This window comes from Eleginops maclovinus, chromosome 14, assembly GCF_036324505.1.
Source record: "Eleginops maclovinus isolate JMC-PN-2008 ecotype Puerto Natales chromosome 14, JC_Emac_rtc_rv5, whole genome shotgun sequence".
NCBI lineage: Eukaryota > Metazoa > Chordata > Actinopteri > Perciformes > Eleginopidae > Eleginops > Eleginops maclovinus.
This window is the reverse complement of record NC_086362.1, coordinates 4,834,538-4,852,584: the sequence shown is the minus strand read 5'-3', so window position 1 is coordinate 4,852,584 and position 18,047 is coordinate 4,834,538. Positions and strand designations below refer to the sequence as shown.

General features: G+C 40.9%; 1 protein-coding gene across 1 annotated transcript in view; it reads right to left on the bottom strand.

Moving 5' to 3' along the window:
- LOC134875692 (uncharacterized) overlaps positions 1 to 18,047 on the bottom strand; it is a 94,072-nt gene that overhangs the window by 40,400 nt on the left and 35,625 nt on the right. Inside the window, exon 2 of the mRNA XM_063900286.1 lies at positions 4,093 to 4,139. The gene's annotated coding sequence lies outside the window, so the exon portion shown is untranslated. The remainder of the gene's footprint in view (positions 1 to 4,092; positions 4,140 to 18,047) is intronic.

Here is an 18,047-nt window from a genome sequence, read left to right as displayed (position 1 = left end):
CTTTCCAGGCTATATGTCACAAAAGCTACATCAACAATTATTAACTAAAACGTTGTTATAATCATTCATATTCCTCCTATATATAACTCCTTTTGTGGCCCTAATCGTCTTCTTTAAAGAATTCACACTTTTTGTCTCCTAATTGTTTTTTCCTTTAGATTTTCTTTTCAAATTCCAGATTTTTTTCCAAATTTCGGCTTTTTGAATTTCCGACTATTTTCTCATCATTCTTACTCCTTCATGTGGCCTTTATCATCTTCTTGTAAACATTCAAACTTGTTGTTTCTCAATCTTTTTCCCTCTGATTTTCTTTTCAAACTTCAGATTTCTTATCCACATTTTTATTTCCAAATATTTCTTCCAAATTATGACTTTTTCCTAAAATGTCTGACTTTTTTTTCTAAATTTAGACTTTTAAAAATGACCCACTCTTTTCTCATTATTCCAACTGCTCCTAATCATCTCCTTTTGAAACATCACACTTTTTGTCGTCAATTTTTTTCTTTTGACTTTCTTTTCAGGCTTGTTGGCTCGTTCACAGAACAATGATAACAGTTTGCTCAATTCCTATTTGTGCTTTCGACAGAAACCCATTGCTCTTCTTGATAGCAGCCTATACTCAGAGAGAAGAGGTTAAATAAATATGAATGATGCAACACAACAAAAGAGCATGTTGTACTCTCTGCAGCTCTCCGTTTCATCAAAGGTCAGTACTGTCACAACCATTTGCTACAAGTTGAATAGCAGAAACTCTGCAGGTCAAAAGGTAATTTCAGCTTAACTTGATGCAAAAAAAAAAGCAACGTTTTGATGTTTTAAATGCCGGTGTGACCACTTAACGCCTTTCACTACTCCGACATTACACAGTGGCTTTATTCCAAGAGACAGGCATCATGTTCCGCTACGGCCCTGTTTAGTACTGATACTCACATGGTCCTGCATCCAGGTGGCATTATGCGTCCTTTACTTAAATGCTATTGAGTTGTTTATGACTTATTATAGTTTTTGTTTATGGAATTAACACTTGCATCCAGAGCTTGACTTGCTTTGACACATTTCCAGTCTTTATGCTAAACTAATCAGACCAACTCCAGGCTAACAGCTGTGTATGTAATGTACAGAACGGTTGCGATCTTCTCATATAGCTCCTGGCAAGACGGCAAATATGGCTGTCAACATTCATTCACTATTCAGAGTACAGCCTGACCTGCTGAGCTGCCAGGGTTTTACGGATTACTTTTGGTCACTGCAGACCAACAAAATGGCAAACCATATTCATAAAATCTGAAACAGATGCCATACATTTATTAACAGTCCTGAATTTTTCAACAGCTACTGCAGCCACTGGCATCTCTGCTCACAGGGTATGCAGGGCACACTGTACGCGATAGCCAGCTCTGACTTGCAAAGCTGAGGATGAAGATCTCACTACGAGTGTTCATGTTGTATCGTCTATATGCTAACTGAAGCACTGAGCCAGATCTTATCGTCATTGTGAATCGTTAGTGAGTGCGTGTGGGAAAATGTCATGCTGAGGATCCCAGGAATGGGTGCAGAAACTCGATATTCCCCCATGTGGTTCTTCTAATGAGATGGAAGGAAGTTTTGGTGCCATGGGGGGCGAGGGGGGGCAGGTAATTGGATGAGAATGAGATGTGGTGTTTGTCCTGAAATTATATGATTTCCCAAGATATCTTAATACTAATACCTTTAAGACTGGACCATAGAATGTTATCACAATATATTATAGATAGACACATATCGCTTCTATATTTATAATAATAATAATAATCCACTTTGGAATCATCTTGAGAATGTGCACCAGAGACTTGAATGGCGATAAAAAGCTCTTGTAGATATTCCAAATGTCATTTATGCCAGGTTTGAGACGCTACATACAATGTACCACTGTTTTACATTAAAATGAGTAGCTAAGCTGAGCCTACAATATTTTTGTAAGTGGAGAAATAATATAGTAAGCCTTAATCAACACAGAACTGAACCACAGTCTGGTTCACCCAATAAGAACCAATAGGAGCTTCGCACTGGCTTTAGCTTCGAGTCCTCCTGCAACAAGTGCTGTGCGCTGTCATTTGCTATCTCGTTGTGTCGTTCTGCTGTGCTGGCCTCTGCCCCCACTGCTGCTTCATGTGCTGCTTAGGCAAATATAGAAAGAGACATTACTTGTGTGACAAGCCACACACAGAAAACCCCAGAGAAGGTGCATCCGCACTTTCCATAAACCGTTACATAATAGATAGGCTACAGCAAAGGCAGCACAAAAGAAAGGGGGAGACTACTGTGGTGCCCGTGTGAGTGTGTGTTGGGATGGAGGGAAGGACAGAGATAAAACTAATTAGTGCAGCACTTTAAGCATCACGGGCCACAGACTGCTGCGAATGGGGACTGCCACAGACAATCCCAGTCAATTTTCCCACTCAGCGGAGAGAGCTGAGGCATGCTCTGACATTGTGTTTCATCTCAGCGGGCCTCTTCACTCATGTCAAGAGACGGAGAGGGAAGGAAGAGGAAAAGGGAGAAGGACAGAGATTGGCAAGGTTGTTGGTCAGAGAGCGAAAAAAAGATGGTGAATTAAGTGAGAAGTAGCATAATAGGGAGAGCTGAAAACGCAGAACGGCACAAGGAGAGGGGTAGATAAAGACAAAAGAAAGCGCAGAACATTGGGTGCATGTATAGTCCCTTTTATTAATGATTTCTCTTTGCTTTTAAAACGAAAATGGATTGTGGTTCATGAATATTGGAGGCCCCGACGATACATCACTACATCCAATCAATGACATTTGCAGAAATGTCACTGGATTGTAGCGTATTCACAGACGACAGGGATGTGCGACCTGGAAGTAATTGTTGTGGACAGCCAAAGAATTGAAAAAGAAAAATGCCCTTTGTGAAGCTTTTCAGCAATGCAAAGCCTGACTTACAACAGGGCACCTGTGTGTATGTGATTAATAGCGTCCCGAAGCTCCTGCTCACTGTAGGATGAAAACAAACAAGTACAGTATATCTTATAGCTCTATGAAGGCAGCAAAAAGAGAGACTAGTCGCGTGTCAACTCTGTCCTGCAAGCAGCCACATGGCCGCTGTGTATGTGCTCGTAACTAATCTGAATAAATCATCGTATGAGACAGCCTTTGCACTTTAACGGCTCTATTTTTACAGTCCTACTATCATTAGCATAGACACACAACACCCATCCAACCCCCTTGCACGCTGCAATATGCATCAACCCAAACTGTTTATGCTGAAAGTATAATGAAAACGTGAGGTGGAACGTCCCCATATTGGTTTAATATTCCCCAAAACATTCATCTGAATAAAATGCGTCACTGTCGCTGAATGTACACACTTATTCTTCGATATTTTAGGCTAAACTGCTATTAATCTGGGTTTTTGAGTGCTTATAGCTAATGTTAGCATGCTAAAATGCTAAGTTTATGATGGTGATTATCGTACAAATTAGACCTGTTGGGAGTCAGGATGTTTGAACCTGAACCGGGGATAAATAAAGGTCCATCTGTTCTTGTGTTTATGTCTGAGCATTAGCATGTTGACTCAAATTATAGCAAAAGGCTAGCAAGGCGGTGACGTCTAGGTCTAGTTATAGAATCCATCCTTCCTTATTGTCGGCATTGCTTCAAAAAAGTGAATTATAATACTAATGTTGTTCTTTACAGCATGAGTTAATTTAGAAGAACTTTTGTTGAGGTTTAAGTAAATCTTCATTGAGATGGTTAATCTTACGGATGCTGAACACATCCTTTGAATAGCAGCAACCGGGATCAAAGTCATTCATTGTTTAATGTTCTCTATTTTATGGACTACATCTCCCTGTGTGCTGCTTAATTTTCTTGTTTCCAGATACTAATCATAGCACACTGTCCGTGCAATAATCGTTCATTTATTCCCTGCCATGGGAGCAGCGGGGAGAAAAAAAAAAAAGGAATTTTAAGCAAAACCAAGAGTGCTTTCTCCATTTCTACCACCCCTCTCTCTTTCACACACATTCAGAATCTGTGGGAATTCATTAGCCGGTCACTGATTTATGGAACACTGTTGTCAGCGCATAATTACCATTTGAGGATTGTTTATCATGGCTTTGCAAGCGGAGCGGAAAGAGTCTGTGGTGAGGATTGTTGTCCAAGGTCAAGACAGCCCGAAGGAAGGGGAAGAAAGGAGGGAAGGAAGACACAGAGTAAGCAGACATTTAGCGAATGGTGGATTCAACATCATTAGCTCTTAAAGCTGTTCAGAGATTCCACCAATATCAACATGCTGTATCACAGAATAAGGACTTTGAACATATTTTAGATAAATATGTTTTCTTTTCGTCACAGAAATATTCGAGCCTGTTATTTGGAGATGGAGAGATATGTTTTCTCACTGGGCAACAAAGTAACAATTGTTCCCACTGGGCTCCAGAATATCTCGGTATGTTTACCAGGTTGCATAATGACTGCCCAAACCCAGCAAAGGCGCATCAATGTGTCTGCGGTTTTTCTAACCATATCCGCAACATTCAACCAGGAATTCTTTGCGCTTTGGTGTATATTTTATGAAAGTTAATTTTACTCACAGCTGATATCTAACTCGTTAAGGACAGGTGTTACTAATAACATTAACGATGGCTCTGTTCTACTCACCCTTCCCGGTGAGAGTAAGCTTACGTACCAGGAAACTAAAATCAACGCAGCTAAATGGAATTCAGCCATGAATGAATTCATTATTTGCATCCATGATTTTCTTATTCTGACCTATCAAAATGTCACAATACAGTTCGGTCTGCACTGCGCTGATTCGGTCATTCCTGCTACAGTAAGTATGACGTCAAATTTAGTTTGGTGCACTTTAACTGAAAATGGCCTAGTTGTTTAGACCATTACTAGTATCAGATTTTTTTTTTTGATCTAGTAGCAGAAGAAGTAGCCCGTCAATAATATGTTTACGTATGATGGCATGACTTACATTTAAGATGAAAACATGTGCGCTCACATAATGCACTGTTAACACATTTAATTGGTTCATTTTTCGTTAAAATTAAGTCAAAGCGGTAATATCCATTTTACATGAATGATAGAAATTCTTCATTTAAAGGTGTAGCCATAGTCAGAAACCTTGAACCTATTGTACCTTTGCATGATGCTTACAAAATGTTGCTTTGAATAGATAAATTGTTATTGAGTTTTACCCCCTTATTCGAATATCTCTAATGTACCCCTTTTTTTACATCATATTGGGGCGATTTATCGACAATGTAGTTAGTAGCTAGTTGGCTAGCACTCTCTCCGATATTGCTATCGCTTCTGAAGCAGAAAGGTCAGTGATTCCATATGCATCCATACTGTGCATTCTGTTTGTTTGAGCACACACACCTTCACACATTTCTGGGGTAAATAGCCATCAACCATCATTATCCCTCTGTCCCTGTAACACTCATCAGAGTCGGCACACACCTTTACACGGTGTAGAAAAATCAAAGGCCTGAATCTGTGTCTGATCTGTTCTTAGGTCAGCCAAACTCCCTTCTGCAAAGCATGGCTCGCCGTGTGTGTGTTTCGTGTGTGTGTGTGGGTGTCTGTCTGTGTCTGTGTGTGTCAGATCAATACCCAGTTAGAGACAGCTCAGCCCCACCCTGCCTCAGGGCATGGGCTCCAGGGAACATACACACACCTACACACACACAATCTGAGCTTTTAACCACAACATATAAGAGTGTATCTCCGCTTCGGGTGCATGTAGAGAAAACAGAGAACAAAAGCAAGGACAGGGAAAAATGTGTGTGTGGTAGGGGGGGGCAGTGGATAGTACCCTCATGAGAAACTAGTTAAATCATTTGAGCATGTACACAACGGGAAAGGGACAAAGAGAAGGGAACGAGAGATAAAGAATGACAGATAAAGAATCAGAGCGACAAAGGCAAAAAGACGGAGAAAGCAGAAAAAAGTGCAGTGCGGAAAAATAAAGACCCAGCGAAAAATATGAAATGATGGCCTTTGATATATTTTTTTTGCTGTCCTTTTTTCTTGCCTTGGCATAAATGACAAAGTGTCATCCAAGCTGTGATTTGCCAAATCCCCTTTCATGTTGTGACAGCGCTTGGAGGTGAGCCTCTTTGCTTACGGAGTTCCCTCTTCCTTCCTTGTGCTTTTTCCACGAGGCGCTTTTTTTTTTTTACTAACCATCTAAAAGTGTGCACTTGGTACGGGATCAAGAGAAAGAGAGGGAGTGCGGGGGAAACAGAATGAGAGGGAGATTCCTTCAGGCGTCCGCTGTGCTCCACAAGTCTTGGCAAAGGTGGAAATGTAAATGAAAATTTGACTTGATTAAAAAAACGTCTGCATTTTTGATATTTCAAATCCTCTGCCACCTTGCCTTGCACAGCCTGAGTGTTTTTCACACAGAGCTTGGGGGGGGACAAGCAGAATGTCGTATTTCTCTGTTGAAACATGAGGGTTAGATCATGTATTGTGAGTGAGAAGAGAAGATGGATAGTCTCCACTTTAAATGACATGACAGAGACAGCAGTAGTAGTAGTTAGCTTAGCTTAAACAGCTGGTTTTGTCCTAAGGTTAAATATATCTGCCTAGCAACGTTTATAAAGTCAACAATTAATACATAAAACTTGTCTCTTTGATTTGTTACCAAACCAAGTCAGCCTTTTCCTGACTTAGCTTAATTGCTAATATTTCTAACTGAACAATTGATTGATTGATTGATGATTGATTGATTGATTCAAACAACGCAACAGTCAATGCAATTTCAAATATATAATGTGCAAAGATGGAGGCCTATTTGGGCTGTATTTATGCTTTTAAAAGACTGTTGCTAGCCGAATATCTAAGCAAGCATTTAAGATGCACACAACACCACCTTAACAATCCTTCTCTTCAGGGATTCATTCATTTGGGAGGAGAGAAATGGGCTCTTAAATGGTTATTGATCGGATTCCCCTTCATCTTCCCTTTCAGGAATATTCTCAGGCCGTAAAAAATGAGAAGCCCCATCAGAAATCTCATCCATCAACAAATACCTTTGATTCTACCCATGCTCAAGCCCTGCCTGATCAAAATACAAACCCCAGCGGATGAGGAGAAATGGTTAGAGAAAGTCTGCTCCTTCGACACCGCTCAGATTTTATTGATTGCCTCGCCTTTCTGTCTCCTCCTCTTTCTTCCTTTCCCTCTCTCCTCCACTGAATTTTGTGAGACGACTGTAATCACCGGCAATTTCCAGGGCATCTCGCAGCTGGACTCTGGCCTACTGCTGACAGCATTTTGGTAAAGAAGCGCCTGTGTGTGAGTATACATCGGTTGCATACACACAGATGACTTTATATGTGCATTTATGCATGTTGTGTCTCTAAAAGGTCTATTTTGGGAAAACCGAGAACATCTCTGTATTGGATTTGGTTTCAGGGAGGCACAAGAGAGATTTTCATTGCCTGTTGATTACCTGGGGGAGTTCCTTGACTTAAATCCCTCAAGTCGGGGGCATTTTAAACACATACAGCTTTCAGTCCTGCTGTGGCTGTGAGTCTCATCCCATGTTTAGAAATGTATACCGTGTCACACGGTATAAAGTTGGCAATCCCACATTGAAAAACCATGAGAATGTATCACACATTAGCAGTTTAAAGCTTAGTTTTAATTTAGATTTTACAAGTCTTGTGCGGCGGTGGAAATAAATGGTATATTCACATCTATTTTTAAACTAACTTCACACTTGCACATTATCCTGGAGAATCTTGCAGGTTTTTTAAGTCTTTTAAAATATGTGTTTTTTATTCTCACGATTTAAAATGAATAAGGGAAGCGTAGTTTTTGCCAAAAGGTGATATCAATAATGTGTTACAGTACTTATGAATGATCTTTGAACATTAACACAGTCAAAGATTGCGGTAAAACATTATGTTTTGCTGTCTCAATATGTATATTATAAACTGTTTCATCATCTTTAAATGTAGATTTTCTTTCTACGGATGTCTGTTGATTAATGTCCCTGACAAACAAACAGATGAAATAAAATAAAAAGGTCCAGTTCACTCAATCCAAGCACAGAAATGTAATACTGTCATAAACACTGAAGGAGGAATATGTCCATTTCCCTGCAAGCCGGCAGCTGTCAGCGCCCAGGCTTTCAAAAGCGACTCCGTCCCACAGAAGGTGGAAAACCAGCTGACAGAATTTGTAAGAGCAGAAGTCCTAATGCAGCTCCGGTTACATTTCTATATTACAGTCTCTGAATGTGATAAATGCGACCCGTCTTTCAATTTCCGGCTTAGCCCTTTCCATTTGGCCGGACAAATTGAGAATGAAATCGACAGGGAAATCCACATCGTAGCATGTAATATCATGTCATTATTTAATGATCATTGAGAGGCCGTGGATTATTAGGCTTTTTATTGTCACAGATGTTGTTAGCCCCATTGCCAAACATGATTGCCTCCCATTAATTTCCAGCTTGGTTTGTATCATGTAATAGCCATTAACTGGAGAGCAATGCTGTCCTTCTGTAATGATTTGTATTATATATTAATGTCTGTCAGTTGATGCTTGTATTGAGAGTGTGGAGTTAATTACGACATACAATACAGTAGTTTGATAGAAGAAATGGTTTAAATGTAGGAACTCAATCATTCATACACACTTCATTCACAATTTAGGAGGTTACATCTGTGTAGCTTTAGCGCTGCTTCAGTGAAGGTCGTCGCAAAAGCACACCCACCTTTTGCAACTAAGGTACCGAACTGTCTTTAAGCAAAGAAATGCAGTGACAATGAACACACGATAAGAGAAGAACGCCCTTACACACCGGCCAATCTCCTTCCATCACCTGCACACATGCTCAATGGATGAAAGCAACCCATTCACCGGAAACATCAATAGCTCCGACAGCTGAAAGGTGTGATAATAATATCAGCCTGGTGTTATTCGCAATAGACAAAGCTACCATTAGGAAACAAGGAGTTGTGGCACAATTGGTACTAACCCTCATGGTCAATAAAAAAGCATTTACGGCAATTGATATTACACTCCTGAAGAAATATATACACCAACAGAAACACCACGCCTAACCTTTAACGATAGCAAAGTACCTCATAGACCTTGTACAAATCAGAATATAAGAAGTGGATGTAGTCACTGTGGTTGATGGACTACAGTTTTAACGCTTCTGAGGGACAAAAGACGGTGGAGCTTAATACAACCAGATAGATAGAATCGGCGGATGAAACCCTCTTTATTAGTCACATACATGCACACAGCAGAGCACACACAGTGAAATTGGTCCTCTGCATTTAACCCATCCTAGTACTAGGAGCAGTGGGCAGCTATCGTGCAGCGCCCGGGGAGCAATGGGGAGGGGAATTGGAGGTGTCCGGTGCCTTGCTCAAGGGCACCACAGCAGGGCCCAGGAGGTGAACTGGGACCTCTCCAAGTAGCAGTCCACTTTCTATATTTCAAGTCTGTTCGGGGACTTGAACCGGCAACCCTACGATTCCCAGTCCAAGCCCCTACTGACTGAGCCACATGCTGAGAAATACATCTTTAGGTTACAAAAATGCTACATACTTACATGAATGGTACAACTAACTTTGGATACCTAAAACCACAGTGAAAAGGTGTTGTAAAAGCTGTAACATCAACATCCAAATCATGCTGTATTGACAAATACTTGAAAAAGATGATGGAGTAGAAAAACTGATCAGCAAAACGTTTAATGAGGAAATTATTAAAGTGAGAAGTAGGGTCATTTTTGCATAGACTTCTACACAATTGAGCTTTTTTTGCAACAAGTGAGGTCACCCCGTTCTAGCCACTGGTAAGAATGCTTCACTGGCTTCATTTTTTCAAGCACAGAAGTTGCCGCTTGCGTCAAAACACACCCAGTCTTAGCGCATACACTCACAGCTTTTTATCATCCTTCACACACATTCGCAATCACCCTGGAGTCGCAATTTCCGCACCCTCAGATTTATTTATTTTCCCGAGAGACGACAAGGGCATACCGTGTGGGAACGCCTCACCATAGGTGAGGGAGGACGTTCTATAATTGACTTGTAATCCAGACAGACTGCAGCAAAAACACCTCTGGGAAGATGGTGATTTTTTAAATGTGACCAAAGAGACAGAGAAATCATGCGTGTGAAGGCAAAAGAAATTCACTGATTATCCTCAAATCCTGGAGCCTAGAAGTCTGCACTCAAAGCACTCTACTTGTTCCCAGCAGGACATGCGTGCTTTCTGGACAGCTGATTGCAGGGTCGGCCACAATGATTAACAGCCATTCCTCTTAGTTCAATCAGAAACTGCTTTTTACACCATACTGTTTGATTGTCATTGAACTGAATGCAACTTGAGAGTGGACTTTCAGGACAATCTACCCACGTTGTCACAAGCTGATTGCTGCTGTTGCCATATTGTTTTGGATCGTGATTTATTTGATGTTTTTCTTGTTAGAAATGTGGGTTTGGTTTAAAAGGGGGCCACATTAGAGGCTGACATGTTTAAACTTGGATAGTGGAGATGCGAGCATTGCTTTCAAATTCGTTTTTTTAGAATGTGGTGCAATTTTCGCTTTACGGTGTGATGTGTTTTGTTAAGGATTGTTAATATGTGTTCTAAAGATATTCATGGTCCCCAGAGGAAAATGCTCTCAGACTGTGGTGATCCCAAAACCTTTTCTCTAGCACCAGCATAAGGTTGACATTTTAGTTTATTTAAAGAAAAATGTTTGGACAATTACTGGGTGGATGCCCATGAAAGAAGACATTTGTGGTGCCCAAAGGGTTTCAAATGAACTATAACTTCCCATTTAGCCCACTCATCAGGTCAAATTTTGCCCATTTCCCATCACTCTCAGCTGTCGTTCATGTATGGTTGCTAATTATCAAATATTAGCATGCTAACACGTTCAAATAACATTGAACATGGTAAACATTATACCTGCATTAAAGCATTTCATGCCATTATGAAAATGGAAGCATGCTAACATTAGCATTTAGTACAAAGCATCGATGTGCCTACAGCCTCACAAAACCATGAGCAGATCCAAAAGATATTTAAAAAGTTACATTTATTTATCAGAAATGATTTCTTATTATTGAGTAAATTGCTCTTAGTTTCTTGAACTGTGTTAATCAATTTTAACATCTTGAATTACAGGAAAATGTTACCACTGGTAAGTAGGGTAATAATGTCTTACCACTTCCCTTAATTGTACAATAAGTAAATGGTATAAATACAATTAAAATAAAGCATTAAACAAGACACTTCAACACAATGCCAGATGCACAATATTTGGCTCACTCCACAGATTCACAGGTCTTTTGAAGATGGCTTTTATTATATACCAGTAACCTCACTGCGCGCACACACACACACACACACCCATATGCCACACTCATCTGATCTATCGCAAAGCTATTTTTAGATGCCCACAGATCTTCATTTAGTATCAGCCGTTAGTCTCAAGGAGGAGCCACTTTGACGGAGTTGGTTTCCAGACCCACATGAATAATTACAGTGCATCAGTGTGGTAAAGCGAGAGGGATCCGTTTCTAATTCCAGCTTATTTACTATGCCATGTTTATGGTATGAGCCTTCATGTGATATTAAATAGAAATCATATCAAGCTGAGTTTAAAATAAATATTATTGATCATACATCATGATGCTAACAGCCTGTGTACCAACGGGCAGCCACACTCACTATTTTTTTGATAGTCGCATCAATCAGATCAGACAGGCTGCTGTTAGCTGAGGCTGTACTTTCACATGAACGGGTTTGAGTTTTTTCAGTGTGTGTGTGTGTGTGTGTGTGTGTGTGTGTGTGTGTGTGTGTGTGTGTGTGTGTGTGTGTGTCTCTCAGAGTGACAGCGTTCTCAACACAGCGTAGCGTTCATGACAGGTTGCAGTGGTCATGGTTTATTTGACAAGCGCTCCCCTCACAAACCCGTCAAATGACTAGGTGCAGAGAATGATGGCTGACATCACCAGCGGCACACACGCCACCCCTGCCATTTCATATGATTACAACAGCAGCGGGGTCAGCGGAGCCAGTGATTGTTGGGCTACAGCTAGCTCAGAAAGGTATGAAACATAGGACGTGTTAGATACGTGCTTATTTGTCCCTTTGCAGGTGTAAGGCGTGGTGGAAAAATGTTGCCCGAGAAGGGACCAGAAATATGGAATTGCTGTTCAGATATATTATTGCTTACTGTGTATGGTAAGAAACAAGCAGAGGATTTCATGGTGAGGCTTTTCAGATTTTAAAACATGCTGTTGAGACTTCTGGAGGCTTAAACAAGCTTAAATATACCCTTTGGAGTTGTCTTAAAAAGCAGCAGCCACTGCCATGTTGAGAGCTGTGTGGAGGCAGTCGCTAAATTATAAATTTGAACTTAATAAAGATCCTTTAAGAGCTTCTCACCACTGCATTGTGAATTACATGTATGTATCGCCACGGTTCAAGTTTCCATCCTCTTGACGTCTTTCCTAAAAACCTCACCAGGGAAAGTAAAAAGTGTGTGTTTTAAACACCAACAAGGCTAATGAGTTCCAAATATACGAGTGAGTTTATGCAAGCAGCTGTTTTTGCAAAGGCTCACCAATCTAAAAAAGGTTTGACTGAATTAAAGCAGAAATAAGTCATTATTAAGAACATCACACATGGAGTTCCATATTTTCTTTTTTAGCATTTGTCATTTCAAATTGTGTTACATAAAGGTGTCAGTGCTTGAAAAAGGAATGGAGTTGCCCATGGACTGCTGGCCATTGAATATGTATTTAACAGCTTAACATATTTCAGTTTGGATTCAAAGTATTAAATGCCCTTTTAAATAACGTCTAAAGTATGGAAATTGACGATTATATCATAACATATTCTTCCAGATGTGTGGACATTGTAAACGGTATTCAGCAACACTGTGAATATAATGAGCCAAACAACAAAAAGTAATTGGTACATTCTGAAATGCACAAAATGAACTTATGACCTATGCAGTGAGCACAATATAGCTCAGGGCTCGCTTAGCTTCATATATACAAAAGTATTTTATAACTAGATGATTTAAGCAGAAGACAAATGCCAACATAGTTGAGTGTTGTGGCTAAAACCTCTTACACCGAGTACATGAACGATAACATGTAAAGTAGGCTGTGGCAGAATGTGTGTGCCAGTGCTTTGAGCCCAGAGGAGACAGGCCAGCTGATGATGAGTTAAGCAACTCACTGATGAATTTTAATATCTTACAAGCTTTCATTAAAACACTAATTAATTAATTTGAGGGCACTGGAGAAGTTACCAGAGCATGACAAATAGAATAAGGAGGGAAGGTGTGTTGGACGGCTGTGCACACATTTTGGTGAGAAAATAAGTCGGAAGAATTTCCATTGTGGAGAGTAACAATGAATAGAATGGTGCAGGAATGAGTCCTAAAACTGGAAATGAGTTAGCATTTTTTGCATTTCAGGGTCCCTTGTCTCCAAGTCAATGGTTTTTGAATGAGTTTCGGCTGGATGCCTAAAATAAGGTCAGTGGGTAATACAGATCAGTCGCTCCATCATGATGTACAGTGCATTAACATGAGGAAAGAAAACGACTAAATAATCTCTGATTTGAAATGGGTTCGGTGAACAGTCAAGACATTTTCACCAATATCATCTGTTAAAGGATCACGTTTTCTTAAGGAGAAGATGCTGTTTTGAAAAGCTTACAAACCTAGAAGAAGTAATTGATGCTTGTGGAAAAACTGGGACTTCAAAGTTGCTCAGGGTTGCTTTTGTGTTAGCACATTTATACACGCACATATAGTTTGGCCTTTCAAATTGAAAAATGCTCTTTGCGAACTATTTATCTCCAAGGTTAGGCTGAATACAGCTCGCCTCGCAATTTCCATACAGTTACCAACACTCTACTCTCAGAAGCAGCCTACGGCTCTGATGTAAAGGCAGCTGCCTTTGCATTGCTCACGGTATACCGAGGATATGTTGGTTACTCGCTCCCTCCGCCCACGCAGGTTTCATATTCTCCATTTGCAGAATGAGCAACATTCTAGTCACAAGCTTCCCTGACCTTTAAGCTTCCACTGCAGCCATTTAAAAGCAAAGCGGGCTTTGAAATGCAAGCCGTGACCTCCCCTCGCACCACCTGCCAATCACAAGGCGCATTACGACAGACAGATGTTCGTTCAGCCAATCCGATGGCTAGTGGCATGTACAGATGTTACCGATGCCCAGGAGACGCTTTGAGTGGCAGCTCCAGATGTTGGGAAACACTTTAGAAGCTAATCAGTAGAAGACGCACACATGCTGTTGCAGATTGTTGTAAATGCGCACATGGGACCGGGATGTTGTATTAATTAAATGTGATGGAAGTGACATCAGCGATCAAGGCTCTAACGTGTCATTAAAACGACTGGAAATGATTTTCAAAAATGAAGTAATCCCATAACAACAGCACGGACACCACAATGGTTTCCTGATACCTGAGGTGCTAAGGCTTCTCCACACCATGTTGTCATGGCAACGGGCTGAAGCTGCTGCTAATTGCCTTCTTATCAATTTAATCCAAATGACACTCAGAGGCAAAACAACGACACACTCCTTAACCTTTCATACTACACATTCAAACCTGTCTCAATCTTCAATCTACATCACACACACACACACACACACACACACACACACACACGCAAACATGTTCAAATATATGCTGTAGGTGTTTATACATACATAGAAACACACTCCATCATTTTGACAGGTTCATAAGTCAATTTCACTTTCACCGCCATCTTTACTGGACACACACACACACACACACACACACACACACACACACACACACACACACAGCCATGTCCCTGTGGAATCCATCTTCATTTGCTGTGTTTGAGAGCAGCCCTGAGATTCAACTCTGTTCTCATCCATAGCTCATCTTTATGTCTATAGATGCTCCACGCAAGTCATCCCTGCTGTTTAAACAGAGGAACAACATTCCCCACTACTGGCCGAACACACCTTTTTCATCCTCTATCATTTCTCTACAGATGAATGCCAAATGTTGAAGGAAACGTACTGCATTAAAATCAGACTGCAGAAGCAAAATGACATTTTGAGCAGTAAGCTTTCAAAAAGAGCTATACGTCAGCTGTGCTAACGTTAGTTTTAAGCTAGCATCAACAGATGTGGATGTGTGTTTGGTTCATCCTTTCACTCAGAAGTCACCAGAAAGTCTGGTTCCTGCTGTCATCCCCTCCAACCCCTCCCTTTTTTAAACTTCAACTCAACAAAGTGTGAGTTCAAAGAGAGCACTGGGGGAGGCTTTGTCGGCACTCGATGGCCCTTTAGCTGAAAAATGCTTCACTAGCTAATCGCTAACTGTGTCTGCCATTTGGTGTTAGTGTACTCAGTGGGGTTTTAGAGCTTTTCTTTTTCTGAAAACGTCTCCCTGCTAGTTCTGTGTGAATGAAGTGAATTTAAAACAGTTCAAGTAATCTGAAAGGACAATCTCTTTAACATTGATTTCACACAAATAATTATGAACAGTGTTGGCTGTAACGCAGTAATATAACGCATGTTTACTATTGGTTAAGAGGGCTGCAGAAACAGATTCGCGATTGAGAGCTGCTTGCTCGCAATGGAGAGCTGCAGGCTCGGAGAAAAGAAAAGAAAAACACATGCAGGCCGAAGAAACAGAAGGTCACTTTCTCTCGGTCTGCTGGTTGAACCACAAGAAGTTCAGAGACTCGTGGCAGAGTGTTGAGGATCTGCAGCCTCTGTCCTCTGTGGAATCCCCGGCTTTTAGAAAGCTTCTCAGCCAAATCCCCGTTAACACACCAATGACAAGGTGATCTAACGTTGCCATAGAGACTCGATCATATACAGCAGGTTACAGGGCCGAGCAGAGGCTCCACTAACATGTTCATAATAACACAGGGACGTCATGTTACCGGTATCACATATTATTCAGCCCATTTAAACGGAGCATAAGTTTAATTTCAACATACTGCCATAGCTAGCTTTAATTAATGAGCTGCAATAAACTACATTTTAGCATTTAAAGCCCTACCTTTGCGGTTATTTTTGGTGAAAGTAACTCAAAGTAATGCAAAAGTAGTGTAACGCATTACATTTCAGAGACAGTAATAAGTAATATGTACTGTATTATATTTTGGAAGTAACTTGCCCATCACTGATTATCAAGTACAGCCGTAATTTCTTCATATGAGCTAAATGTCACCTTTTCTTTGAATTCTCAACCAGTGAATGCATTGATTCTCTGGTTTATATCCACCCTTCTGGTTGGCACTAGTCTTGGAATCAAAACAGTGTGTGTGCATACTGGGGCAGGTGCACCGAGTGTGATTAATACTTTGGCAGACAACAGAGCAGAGAAACAAAATTAGATTTGAAGGATGTGTACCTGGATTTTTTTCTGTCCCAAATGGTACCCGGGGCAAAAATAAACATACAATACTTCATTCATTATGAATAATTCATCATAAGTCACATTAATTATATAAAGAGTGATGAATGGGGCATGACATTATGCAATATTTAACAATCTGAGCTAATATAATATATAAAAAGGGATAGTAGCAGAGATGCGGTTATAAATAGTGCAGAAAACCGGGGTGGGTTAACAGTTCTGAAGGCCTGTGATGTTCTGTGGGATTTGGCAAGCTAAGCTAAGCTAAAGCTAAAGAGGGCTGCAGTAAGCCAGCTGGTAATAAGAGAGTTGGTACAGTGAATTGTCAGTGTGCCAAACCAGCACGATCCTGCGGGAGCTCATTAGCTTAGCATCCTGCCTTAGTGGTCCTGCCTTGAAAGAGCGGGAGCACAAAGACAGAAACAAGCCCCTGTCATGCCGCCTGCCACACATCATTCTTCTGCCCAATTTCTCTGTCTTTCAATCCTTTTATTTCATACCCTCCCCTCACTTCCTCATCATCTTTTCTCACCAAGTGCTTCAACGTGACGCTTTTACATAATTTTGCTCTCAAACTGTTTCAGAGCCATCAGATTGTAAAGTCAGCCCACATGAGCCCAACGAGGCCTTTCAAAAAACCCCAAACCTGGTTCTCCACCAAAGAGACCTTCCTCTGACTGAAGCTACTTCACTCGACTTTAATGGCAGCTCCGACACGGGGGAAACAAGTTTTCCCTAGCTTCACACTTTCTTCTCCTTTTTGTCGGAGCTTTAGTAAACCATCTGCTTCTCTCGCACAATTAGCCATCTCTGCCTGACAGCAATGGAGACGTTTACATCTCTATTGTTCCGCAGTGGAGCTACACCTAGCCTGCAGAAGACAGGTGCGCTAACAGTGGAGGATCCCCGTTAATAGACGTGTGGAGACGCAATGTGGATACTCGCTCTGCCCTGCCTTGGTGGTCCTCTCTGACAGCCGTGACCACCTGAGTAGTTTGATATATGGACCTTAATTAGAGGCTTTTAAAGTGAGATATCAAGTGTGAGGCTGGATATTATTACTGGATTGCCTGTACTGCCTTAATAATAAGTAATGAGAATGCAACCTCTGTGGAAATAAAGCCTCTCTCTCAGAACAGGAAGTGCCATATTGCTTGTATATGCCACCAACCTTCAAAATAATACTTCATGTCTTTGTGCACAAGCCTAACCTGTCATTGAGATGAAACCATGGGGGAAACAGAAGACAAAAGAGAGACGTGAAAAATGAAAGCGCATGGAAATATGGGATTTATGAGCTTGGTGAATGTACGCCTCCATTATTTAGCAGATCGTGGGGTGCAGCGTAACCGATCAAAGCTGCCTGTTGGGAATTTTCAGCGTTGCAGGAAAGGAAGTTGTCACTGCGATCCCACCTTATGATCAAAAATAAATGCTTTTGATCATTTAAGATCACAGGGTGGCATGCATTATTCTGTCCATCCCACACAGCCACTCATCTGCACTACTGTAGGCAGATGGATTATTAATCCGGACATTTGCCATATGTGACACACTTTGACACGCACTGTGGGGAAATGGCGGAGCAATCTGCCACCAAAT